At 43.5% G+C, this 13,311-nt stretch overlaps 1 protein-coding gene across 1 annotated transcript in view; it reads right to left on the reverse strand.

Annotated features, from left to right (window-relative positions):
* SGPP2 (sphingosine-1-phosphate phosphatase 2) overlaps positions 1-13,311 on the reverse strand; it is a 155,099-nt gene that overhangs the window by 98,178 nt on the left and 43,610 nt on the right. The gene's annotated exons all lie outside the window — the stretch shown is intronic.

The raw sequence follows: 13,311 nt of genomic DNA on the forward strand, positions 1-13,311 counted from the left end.
ATAAGGGAGCTAAGATCCCTCATGCTTCAAGCTAAAGCCAAAACAAAAAACAAGAGAACAACAACAAAAACCACCTCTATCTACAACTCACCAGGTTTCAAATGCCAAGTTGCTGCCTCCTTTTCCATTATTAATTACTGGTTGGCCAAAAAGCTAGTTCGGGTTTCCATATGGTACAATAGGAAAAACGGAGCGAATTTTACATTATCATTGTATAAACCCAATACATTATCATTATTGTCCAAATACCATGTTATTGAACATCTATCTATCCACCCTGATGTGTCCACACAAACACAGATAATGTGTTTTTGATATTGTTGCTGTTTAGTCAGTAAGTCACATCTGACTCTTCTGCGACTATATGAACTACATAGCCCGTCAGGCTCCTCTGTCCATGGGATTTCCCAGGCAAGAATACTGGAGTGGGTTGCCATTTCCTTCTCCAGGGCATCTTCCTGACCCAGGGATTGAACCCGTGTCTCCTACACTGGCAGGTGGATTTTTTACCATTTCATAAAATTAAAGTAGTAACATCCAAGACAGAAATATCAGGAGAAGACACACAAAAAAACTCAAAGCCTTTCTCCTGAGTGCACAGAAAGCTAGAAACTCGAGGCAGCAGAACTCCGTGAGGGTCTCTGACTGTGGCGGCTTCCCAGGTGGCGCTAGTGGTAAAGAACCCGCCTGTCGATGCAGGAGACATAAGAGGCCTGGGTTTGATCCTGTGTCAGGAAGATCCCCTGGAGGAGGGCACAGCAACCCACTCCAGTGTTCTTGCTTGGAGGATCTCATGGACAGAGGAGCCTGGCGGGCTGCAGTCCTTAGGATCACCAAAGTGGGACACAGCTGAAGCGTGCATGCATGCTTATGGTAGACAGGAGAATGGCCCCAAAGGTGATCCTAATCCTTAGAACCTGCAAACATGTTACCTCATGTGACAAAAAGAAGTTTGCAGATGTAATTAATGATCTCGAGGTCTAGGGGTCACCCTGGATTATGTGGATGGACTCAAGGTAATCACAAAATCTAAAAAAATAAACAGGAGGCAGAAGAGCCAAGTCAGAAACCCAGTTAAAATCTGAAGATGCTACATTGGTGACTTTGAAGATGGAGGAAGGAGCCATGATTCAAGGAATACAGGCAGCCTCTAGAAGCTGGAAAAAGTGAGGAAAGGACCGACCCTCTGCTTGAGGCTCCTGAAGGAAGGCACCTTTGCTGATGCCTTGATTTCAGCCAAATAAGAACCATTTGGACTTCTGCCTTCCATACATTCTGTAGCCACAGAATAAACGGCTGTTGTTTTAAGCCACGACTTTTGTGCTAATTTGTTGCAGCAACAAGAGATAGCTAACATGAAGACTTTAGAAAAATCACTTGCTGATGAATGTTTGTAATTTACCTTTTAAATAGGATTTGTTAAAGTCAACCCACTACAGTGACAACCTAAGAAACAGCAAGTACACCTGGGTCTGCTAAAATGCACTCCCATTTTCTATCATCCTGGTAGTAGAAAGGGAGAAGAGAGAAAAAAAAAAAAAAATTTAAGGATATTAAAACAGGAGTAAACAAACAATCTATTTTAAAATATGGTATATGTCCTCAAATTATGGTATAATTGTAATGAACTTAAAAAAACAAAGTCACCCCGCTAAATGAAACTTAAAAAATAGAATTTTAACGTTAGTGAAGGTAGCTGTGAACTTCATAAAAATAAAATCAAAGTAAAAAGCCAGTACTGAAAATGAGGAGGAAAAAAGGCAGCCCTACCACAGGACTGACTCTGTCAAGGGTCTTGTAGGTCTGGATTTTTGGTTAGCTTTTACATAATGTCTGAGGTCCTTGAATCCTGGGGGAATTCAGAGAATAAGTTATATGCATTTATTTTGCAAATATTGTCTATGATGCCTCAGAACTTAGGCTGGGTGCCAAGAATATTCAGATGAGCCAGGCATGAAGCCTGGCTTCAAGGAGCTCTTATCTGGTGGGGGTGGGTGGGCATCAAAATCTATAATTTGAGGAAATTAATTTTTAAAGGACCAACATTTTATTTGAAGCCTTGAAAAAGGCAAAGAGTGCTTTTATACTTTAAAAAAAAAATGACCTTGGAAATTGCCAGAATATGAACTGTGCTAGACACTGCTGGCTACCTACCAGGTATGCACCACTTTCTTTCTCCTCTCTCTGAGGTTCCTGATTTTATTCCAGTATGTCTACCTCCCCTACAGAGCCCAGTGTCTCAGGCGGGAGTTGACACTGTCCTTGGCTGCAGAGGTACATCTAGATTCGTGTAAACCAGTCACGGTTAAGTTCAAATCTTCAGCCTCAAAGCCCAGCGGTACATGACGCTATCTGCGAGAAAGTTATTAGTCAGGAGTAAAGTTACTAGTCAGGCGCATACAACGTAAGCCTGAAGTTCATCTCTCTTTGGGGAGCAACTTTACTTCTAAGTGAATTCAAAGGAGAGAGAATGGATCCATCCTCAAGAGCAAAGACAATAAAGCACAAAACGAATTAAATAAGGAAGTGTATAGTTCTACCTCTCTGCCAAGATAACTATGGCTAGACATGCAGAACGAGGTCAAGGGACCGTGATGAATACTTAAGTGACAAACTCCTCCCTCCTCCTTCTGTCACTCATTATCTAAAGTGAGGACTAATCTCTACAGACTCTGTTTTATAAACATACACCCAACAGGCTTGACCTTTGGCCAAATCCTGTGAAGAGACTCTTTGTATGTGAAGATTAGTTATTTTAACGCGCCAGCTGCCAGGTACACTTGGGACTCTCTCCTGCTTTTGAAGCTTTAGGAGGAAACACTTTTGCCAAACTTTGACAAGGGTCAAGCCTCTCCCTCCTGTCATTTCACAGTACCCAAGGGCTTCCCTGGTGGTTCAGACAGTAAAGAATTCACCCGTAATGCCAGAGACCTGGGTTCAGTCCCTGGGTCGGAAGATCCCCTGGAGATGGGCATGGCAATTCACTCCAGTATTCTTGCCTGTGGAATTCCACAGACAGAGGAGACTAGAGGGCTACAGTCCATGGGGGTCACAGAGTCAGAAATGGCTGAGTGACTAACACTTAAATAATAAACACTTAAGTGTTACATGACATCATAAACAATCAGCAACAACCATACCCTACCCTAGAGACCTATCTGAGACCAAGCTCAATACCTTAATCTTAGTAAATAATGGAAAAATTTGCCAAGGATGACAGCAAACTACTTTAGTGTTACAAGTAACTAATTAATATCTTTAGGCATGCTTTCTAGAATCTCTTAGGAACTATTTTTTTTTTTTTTTGGTGGAGAACAGAATCCTCTCTAAATCTTAGGAACAAAAAGCAAAAGTGAAATTTAAAATAGCAACATGTATATGAAGTGAAGTAAAAGTCACTCAGTCGTGTCCGACTCTTTGTGACCCCATGGACTATACAGTCCATGGAATTCTCTAGGCCAGAATACAGGAGTGGGTAGCCTATCACTTCTCCAGCAGATCTTCCTGACCCAGGAATCAAACCAGAATCTCCTGCATTGCAGGATTCTTCACCAACTAAGCTATCAGGGAAGCTCCCAACATGTATATAGGGCAGCTAAAGGAGTTTTTAGGTAACATCTCTATATGTAACCAAATAGCTTGAGAGCCAATATTTGTCTCCAAATTCTTAGTAATTATACATACTATAAATAATTAAGTACTCGTCTTTTCAGAACAAGAATCTGTTTCCCTTGTAGGAGATCACAGTGTGTTTCACTTTAATATATCTCTGTAAAGAAGAATTTTAGTTCCAGGGTATTTTGGTCCCACTGGGAACAATTAGAGGGAGCAGAAACTGGGGTTAGAAAAAGAAACAGTAGGTAAAGTAAATGGCAGAGAGAAGAGAGAAAAACTGAGAGACAGAAAATCAAGTCCTGGAATGAAATATCTACATTCTACATAACTGGCCACACACAAAGGGCTTACATCCCAGGCAGTGGGGCTGCATTTCTGGAGCCCAGACTCAAGAGGGAGGCAGTGATTAGCACCCAATTTTTTAAACAAAAGATCAGGACAAGCACTGAACATACAGGTGAGTGGAGAGCTCTTTTTAGAAATAAAAGATCTCTTAGTATGCCAATCATCTGCCTTAAAGAAGTTTCTAGTAAACAACAGAAGACATGGTGGAAATTACCCATATATCCATCATTACTAACTGTAAATTGTCACTGAAATTCTCATTTGTCTGTTTCACCTATTGATTTATTTTCCTGAAAATGAAAGGAAAAAATGTTTTTGCAGGAGCAGGGAAAAATACATGATCTCAGTCTTTCAATGCCATCTTTCCCTTTTGGTCACACATTCCTCAAATGCACATTCTCCTAAAATGGGGGGTTTGGTAAACTAATGTTTGGAGGGGAGAACAGCTCCTCTGTTTTGCAAGTACTGGAATATTCTGTGTTCTCTGCAAGGCTGCCTTCAACGGATAACTAAGTCAGGACAATGAGAGAGCCATACAGCTTCACCCCAAGATGAAGACAAAGAATGCTGCCAATATATGACTTTTTGACTTAGCTTTGCCCCTAAAACACCTGAATGGTGTTTGGTTTTCCAAACACACACAGAGGAGTCCTAAATGCAAAGGAAAAATGGCCAGGTCAGCTCCACTGACTGTAAGAAGGGCTGACCCAGACAGCAAAGACGTGAATGCCCAGCAGACTTGGCAGCTGGCCCAGCTTCTGAGCTTTCAAAGGAGGAATACAAGAAATGTTTTTGGCCAAAACAATGTATGACCTTGGGGAAGTCAATTTGCCTTTTTGAACCTCAACAGCCTCAACTGCAAAGGACGGAGTAGTTTAATTGGCTTTTAATATACAAAAAGAAAATTCTGTCCATGGAATTCTCCAGGCAAGAATACTGTAATAGGTAGCCATTCCCCTTTCCAGGGTATCTTCCTGACCCAGGGATCTTACCGTGTGAGCTGCCAGGAAAACCCTAAGTAGGGAAGGGCCCATTGAATAGAATGTTACCCCAGGACCTATTATACAAAATGATGTAAAATTGAAACTAATTGGTTGAAAGTGAGGTGGGGCCCAGGGAACCTCTGTTTCAGCTCAGACACTATCTCACACCACAGCCTCCAAGTTTTTCTCTGGAATATTCCCTCAAAGCAGTTCAATAATCAGTTTGAAAACCACTGACCTTAATCTCTGCCAGACCTCATATAGCTAACCTCCTGTAACGAAACTCTGGCCTTGAGTATACAGGCTATAAGCATTCTGACCTTAAGGTCTTCAAAGGACTTGATAAACCCTGCACCAATGTCATTGAAGGTCATATGAATTATCTCCATTTTTTTTTTCTGATTAGAGTTGTAAATGTAAGGATTCTTCCAAAGGTCATGTTTTAGATACTACTCTATCTCAACACAGCCAGAAGAAGTTCACATCCGGGGAGGGTAATATCTCAGGCTCCACGTGGCCTGTATTAAATTGGAAGCAGTAGAAAGAGCTCCTTCTCCTTGGCTGAGAGATCAATCTCTACAGAGTACAGCACAATCTTCCTTAAAAATAACTTTAGGACTCAAAGCTTTTCCAGAAGACACCAAACAGCAGCATTTCCTTCAATGTGGCTTTGCTTTAGAGAATTTTTACAGACCAATGAGAAAGAGGCAAGAGAATCCAGAGCTAACAGACTTGGAGGGAAGAGTCCAGGAAAGGGGAGGTGCAGAGCTGATAGTTAGGCACATGAACTCTGGAGACAGAGTGTCTTGGATTAAATCCAGGCTGCTCCAACACTCACTACCTGAATGAACATCTCTCAAAGGCCTCAGTCTCCCCTTCAGCAAATGGGAATAACAACAGTACATACCGCATGGAGACACTGGGAAGATTAAATTGGAGTGTGCTGCTTTGCTATGTGCCAAGCAGTCAGGTCAGAGCCAGGCGGAGAAATGTTGCTCTAAGACCTACTTGATGGCCATGAATGATGATGGTAGCAGGGAGGATTTCCCAGAAAGCATTTCTCCATTCTAACACGCACGCGACTCACCTGGATCTTGTTAAAAATGCTGACTTTGATGCAGTTCACCTGCGGCAGGGTTGTGAGTTCTAATGGGCTCTCAGGTGATGCAGATACTGCCAGGTTGCCCACCCATGGACCAGACTTTGAGTAGCAAGGGGCAAGGACATTCCCAGTGAAGGGTTTTTAAACCCAGAAGGAAGGTTCTTAGGTTTAATTCTCAGTGTTAAGAGGAAGCCTCAACTGGAGTTTAAGAGAGTAAGAGAGCATGATCAAAGTGACAGGTAAAAATACTCGTGACAAACCAGAGGGAGCAGTTAGTGAATTCCATGGAGGATCCCACAGCAATCTGAGTGCAGGAACTGAGCCCCAGGGTGCCCCTCAACCACAGGAGGCACTGACGGGAAGGGCACGAGGAAGAGGCATCCCATCGAAATGGCAGCGGATCAACCGATCCACTAACAATGCAGAAAGAAAGAAGCTGTCCCGGGCTCCCTGCCTTCATCTGAGAAGACTTTGCATAAATTCCTGGATGACAAATCCAAAATTAGTCAAAGAGCCATGAAGCGTGAAAAACATTCCTAACCTCTCAGACCATCACAGAAAAAGAAATCTCATTTCCCTAAAAAGGGCTCTTGTACCACCGTCCGAATCCTGACTTGGAGACAAGGTTCTCTGGCTCTGCAGGCCAGAGTATCCGTCCGTATGTTCTCTGCTAAGATAGAGGCAGCACTTTTTTTACTTTTTGAGGAAAAGATTAAAACTAAGAAGAGAGGGGTTGGGAAGGAGAGGGTAAGATGAGAGAGTACCATGGAAGGACACACAATACTAGATGTAAAATTAGATAGTGGGAATTTGCTGTATGATGCGGGGCGCTCAGACTAGTGCTCTGTGACTACCTAGAGGGGTGGTGGGATGGGGTGGGAGGTGGGAGGGAAGTTCAAGAGGACAGGCACATACCTATACCTATGGCTGATTCATGTTGATACATGGCAAAAAATAATATTGTAAGTCAATTATCTTCCAATTAAAAATAAATAAATCTAAAAAAAAAAGAGAGAGAGAGGACTTCCCTGGTGGCTCAGTGGTAAAGAATCTGCCTGCCAATTCAGGGGACACCAGCTCAATCCCTGATCCAGGAAGATCCCATATGGTGCAGAGCAATTAAGTCCAGGTGCCACAACTACTGAAGCCGCTGTGTCCTCCGGCCCGTGCTCCACAACAAGAGAAGCCACCGCAATGAGAAGGCCACACACAGCAACTAGACAAACTGGCCCCCACAAGTAGAGAAAAGGCCACGCAGCAACAAAGAACCAGCACAGCCAAAAATAAATAAAATTTATTATTATTTTTTTAAATGAGAGTGTTCCATTAAAATCAACGCTTTTTGGAATTCTGAACTGCTTTTTTAACCCAACTTGGGGAAGCCTTTGTCAGTTCTAGTTACATCTGCTGTACATTCACCCTACACATGGATTCTTCTCATCAGCTCCCGGGGGCTGTCATCTTGGCATCATTTTCCAAGGTGGGAACCACTTCATGTGCTTACAGTTTGGGGAGGAAAGGGACATCAGCCTAGTCTCCAATCTAACAGTCATTTATGGAGACTGGGGCCTCCGGAGAAACGCCTTCCATGGTGGGAGTAGTGTCCTGAAAGGTAGGCAATTCGGGACTAAAACTCTAGCCTTGCCCACGTTCTGCACGTGCATCCTCAGTCGTGCCCGACTCTCTGTGACCCCATGGACTATAGCCCATCAGAGTACTCTGTCCCTGGGATTCTCCAGGCAAGAATACTCTTGTGGGTTGCCATTTCCTTCTCCAGGGGATCTTCCCAACCCAGGAATTGAACCCTCATCTCCTGTGGCTCCTAGCATTGGCAGGCGGATTCTTTACTACTGAGCCACATGGTAACAATTTCTAATCTAGAGCCTAGAGATGAGGAACGGCAAATCTAAGGAACTTGACCCCTCTTCATTAGAGCCTACACTTTGCCAGGTTTGGGTCCTGCTCCCTGTCTCTGAAAGACTAGCTTTGGTGGACATGTCAGGACACACTGCAGAGATGGAGCATTTGTAAAACAAACACTCCAAGTTATTATAAAACAGCAACTAGCATGTTAACACGCCAAGTACAAATGAAGCAATGTCCCCCTTTTTGTTTTAATTGAAAGTGGCAAATCCTTTGTAGAGAGAGGCCACATCTACACAGATCATGTATTCACTGCTTAGACTTCGTGCTCAGTCACTTAAGTCATGTCCAGCTCTTTGCGACCCCATGGGCTGAACCTTCGCCTCCTGCATCTCTTGCACTACAGGCAGATTCTTTACACTTTAGGGATGGAAGATTGACAACAAACGAGATTATTTCATTTAGCAATGAGCACTATGATGAAATGAAAGCAGGATCAGGTGATACCAAATGATTTGTGTGTGTTGGGGGATGCTCTCCAAGGAGGAGACATTTGAGCTGAGCCCTGCATCAGGAGATGAGCTGGTTCCTTTGGGGTCCAGGGTTAGAGAGACCACTTAGCAAAAGTCCCCAAAGGAGGAACCAAGCCTGTGTGCCGGGATGTGGCAGGTAAAATAGAGAGAAAGGAGATGAAACTAAGAGCAGAAGCTAGATCAAGCCAAGGTTTGGCATCTCGGCTGAGAATAACAGCAAGTCCCTGAAAGGTTCCAAATAAGAATTTCATTATTTGAACTCTGGCAAAACTAAAACAAGCTTTGGCTCTGAAGCCAAGGGAAAAAGCCAGGCTTTAATTCTTTTGTTTTTAATTTCTTAAACTTAGTGGAGAAATATTAACTAGCAGTGCTAAACTTAAAAGCCTCTGGGGGTTTTAAGAAAAAAGAAGGAAAAAAAAAGCCTCTGAGGGTGGAGTCCCATTGTTGAAGTAGACGTCAGTTTGCTTGAATTTCTGTCTCTTTCCTAATATGCTTCCATCACTTTTAATTACTCTTTTTTTTTTTTTTTCAGTTTAGGAAATCAAGACTTTGCAACCTAAAAAGAAAATTAAATGATGATCACTCAGGAAGCCTAAGGAAGATTGACAGTGTCCCTTGAAGGGGAAAACAGAAGGGACAAGAATGCATGAGGGTGTCCTCTTTCATCTTGCAGTTCAGATAGAATTACGAGTTGGGTGATCTGAGATGTCATCTTTGTGCTTGGGTGATTAATATTTCACGATGGCGAGACTGAAAGTCAATAAAATGGAAGGACAACTTCTTCGAATAAAAGAGCTTGAAAGGGAACAGCATGCTAATCACTTTCATCTGCTTCGTTGGCATTTGCTGGGATCACTCAGTCTGTGTTCCAGAACAAGAGGGAGGCTCAAGAGAACTGAACTGAACGTGGCTTTTATTTACAGTGACGTTTTCGTTGTAGCCTTTTCCACAATTTGAGCTTTGCTTTCCTCTGGACCATCCATCAGATTTCAGCTCCTCCTCTGAATGTTTGATAATTTCTTTCTCTTTTCCCCAGAGACCAGCTCTCATATCGGGCACCATCAGGAAGGGTGAAAGGGACAAGGATTATTAAATTCTGTGAACCAGGGTGACAACAATGCTCGACCTGAACCTAGAACTGGATCTCACAACTCGACAAAATGCAGCCTCGTCATTGCTGTTAGAACTGCGCCTGAAACACAGAGTATCTGCCGAGGAACCAAACGGAGGATTGAGAGAGAGAGAAAAGAGAGAATGAGAGGGGAGGACAGCACTTGGCAGAGACCAGAGACAGGGCCTCTGCGAGAAGTCCCTCCACAGTCAGTAAGAGCAACCAGAGTGGACAAAAAGAATAGAAATCACTGCTCTCATTTTCAGAGCGGGTGGGAGAACCAGCTGTCTTTTAAATTCTCAGAATGTCTTAAGAACAACTATTTTGCAAAACAGTTTGGATCTGCTAAAACCTGAACCACACTGTGCCAAACATTCTTCCATTTAATTGTTAAGCCCTTGTGTGTTCAAGGAGATTTCTGATGCAGATGTTTCTGATTTATTTATATTAACTTATCAAAAGGACATTTGGACGAACTATAGGATGTTCAAGAGTCTTATAAGCCTGGGTTCGTTAGTTTTAATGCAGGAATTCTACCCCCTACCCAGATGCATATACTCAGAATTCAGAACTTGGAAGGACTGATTCAGTTCTGCTCTAACCAGGCAGCATGAACTCACCGACTCCTAATTCCCTTCAAGAAACATTTGCTAAAGATTTATAAAGGCACCACCAAAATATGGGTAAAGGGGGTCAAAGATATAAACTTCCATTTATAAAATAAATAAGTCATGGGGAATTAATGTTCAGCCATGGTGACTACAGTCAATAAGACCATAATTGCATATTTGAAAGTCTGCTGAGAGTAAATCATAAAGGTTTACACCACAAGAAAAAAAATTCTGTATCTGTGTGTGGTGATGGACACTAACTAGTCTTACTAGTTAGATGATCATTTTGTAATATATACAAGTATTAAATCACTGTTGTACACCTGAAATTAATGTGTTATCTGTCAATTATACTTAAAAAATTTTTTTCTTTTAAAAAGGCATCACCAAAATGTAAGAAACTATTCAGAAACATCTTAAGTTTTCTCCTAGGTGATCTTTTATGTATGGAGATTTAAAAACAAGGCTTCCCTGGTGGCCCAGTGGTTAAGAACTTGCCTACCAGTACGGGGGACACAGGTTCGATCCCTGATTCGGGATTATCCACATGCCGTGGAGCAACTAGGCTTGTGCGTCACAACTACTGAGTTTCTGCTCTAGAGCCCAGGAGATGCAACTACTGAAGCCCGCGGGCCCTAACGCCAGTGCTCCACAACGAGAGCAGCCACCGCAGGGAGCTTTTCTTTCTTGATCCCTGCCTGCCCCTCTCTGGGGCACTGTCCTTACATGGTGATGGGTATTACAGGTAAAGCAGGGATGGGGCATTCTGCTGAGAGGCTCTCACTCTCTGCACGCTTCTAAGGCCTTGTCTACACCAAAAGTTCTTGGGAGGTTCCATCAACTTCCGTCACATTTTCAAACCACAGTTCCCTCTGGAAGCCTATCTCTGAGCAAATTTAAAGCCACTGGTCACAAAAATAAACTTAGGAAAAGCTTTGAAATTGTGCATACATACATAAAAGAACATTAAGAAGAAAGCCATGCTGGGTGAGAACAATGGTCCTCCCCACCCAGCCTGTTTCTGGGCACACTGATTTCCTAATGTCCTGTGCTGGTTGTTTTTTATTTTGTTTTCACTTTTAATTTTTTGAATTAACATTTGGGCTTTTTATATCATTTGTTTTTTTCCTGATTATCTGATGATCACTTGTTATTCTTCTGATGAACACATTTCACTCTAGAACATGAGGGATTTCAAAAACTGTACAAAATAAAAATTACCCAGTATCCTAACCCTCAGATCCAGCCCTTATGAATATTCCCATTGGTCTTTCTCCTCTCTGGTGCCCAAGCATGTGGCCTGTGTTTATAAAAATAGAGATTCTACTGAATCTTAAAATTTTAAGTATTATTTATTGTATTGTAAGCATTTCCCTATATTATTTTAGATCATGATTTTGGTAAGGTTTAACCATTTAAGGTTTTTTTTTGTTCCACCTTTACTGTGACCCCCCTCCCCATTCTTACACACCCACACACCCATTCTCATAGCAACTCCCAGGACAGACCAAGACTACAAACACATCCGCAGGTTGGATGACCAAGAATCTTATCTCCCAAGAACCCCTTTACTGGAGTTCCCCATCCACTTCTGTTAGAGCCCCCAGAGGTACTGTTCCACGGATGCTGTCTCACCTTGCTCATTCCTCGGTGTTGCCAATAATAATCGTGCAATAACCGTGCACAGCAACAACATTCCCTGAGACCACCTGTCTGCATTTTTTGGTCTTACTGTGGCTTGCTTGTTTTGTTTTCTGGTGACTTCAAGTCTCTGCCAGATTTTGCAGAAGCATCAGGGATACAGTTTAAGGTGGCAACTTTACTTTCACTGTTCACTTTCATGCATTGGAGAAGGAAACGGCAACCCACTCCAGTGTTCTTGCCTGGAAAATCCCAGGGACGGCAGAGGCTGGTGGGCTGCCGTCTATGGGGTCGCACAGAGTCATACACGACTGAAGCGACTTAGCAGCAGCAGCAGCAGCAACGCCCACAGTTATAAGGGCTTCCCTCGTAGTTCAGTTGGTTAGAATCACCAGCCTTGGGCAACTCTGGGGAAGTTTGAATTTTTCAACTGTGCAGTAGATATAATACCAGCTCCCTTCCAGAGGCCTTTAGAAGATAAAAAGAAGTTACTTATGTAAACCACACTACACCACACCAGACACAGTGTGAGCTCCAGAGATGGTAGCTGTATTTACACAGTTTTAGAGCCTGGTGGGCTGCCGTCTATGGGGTCGCACAGAGTCGGAGACGACTGAAGTGACTTAGCAGCTTAGTAGTAAGGTGTTTCCCAGGTGGCTCAGTGGGTAAAAAAATCTGCCCACAATCCGGGAGACCCAAGTTCAATCCCTGAGTCAGGAAGATCCCATGGAGAAGGGAATAGCAACCCACTCCCGTATTCTTGCCTCAAGAATCTCATGGACAGAGGAGCCTGGCGGGCTACAGTCTATGGGGTCACAAAGAGTCCGTCACAACTGAGCTACTAACACACACACACACACACACACACACATAAATACTAAGGATAGTGTCAGAAGTGTCTGGTTATAGGAGAAAGCACAGAGGAGGGAAAGTAGATGAGTTTAAAAAACAAAGATATTATGGAAGAGGAGGAAAGGGAGCTGTCCTGGCAGGAGGCTGGAACTGCGACAGAAAGAGAAAGGGAACAGGGACATTCCAGCTGAAGGGAACGGCCTGAGGGAGAGGTATGGATGCAGCAAGGCACAGTGCTCCTGGAACAGAACCTGGTCCACATGCCTGGAGTGTAAGGCGTTTATAGCAGGGATCGTAGGCAGCAAGGCTGGAAGGGGTGACTAGAACCAGAGAGCAGAGTCCTGAAGGCGGTAACAAGGAGGATGGGTTTATCATGTGGGTAATGGGGGACCTTGGACGAGGGGTATCTCCTCACCTCCACCCCTCCTGACCTTGAACGTGGAATAGCTCCTCTAGGCCCTCCTGTGCCCATGCAGCCACTGCTCCTTGGACGTGGGGTTGCTTCTCCCGGCCACCGCCCCTGGCCTCAGGCATGGGGTAGCTCAAGGCGATCCAACCAGTCCATTCTGAAGGAGATCAGCCCTGGGATTTCTTTGGAAGGAATGATGCTAAAGCTGAAGCTCCAGTACTTTGGCCACCTCATGTGAAGAGTTGA

This window comes from Capra hircus, chromosome 2, assembly GCF_001704415.2.
Source record: "Capra hircus breed San Clemente chromosome 2, ASM170441v1, whole genome shotgun sequence".
Lineage (NCBI taxonomy): Eukaryota > Metazoa > Chordata > Mammalia > Artiodactyla > Bovidae > Capra > Capra hircus.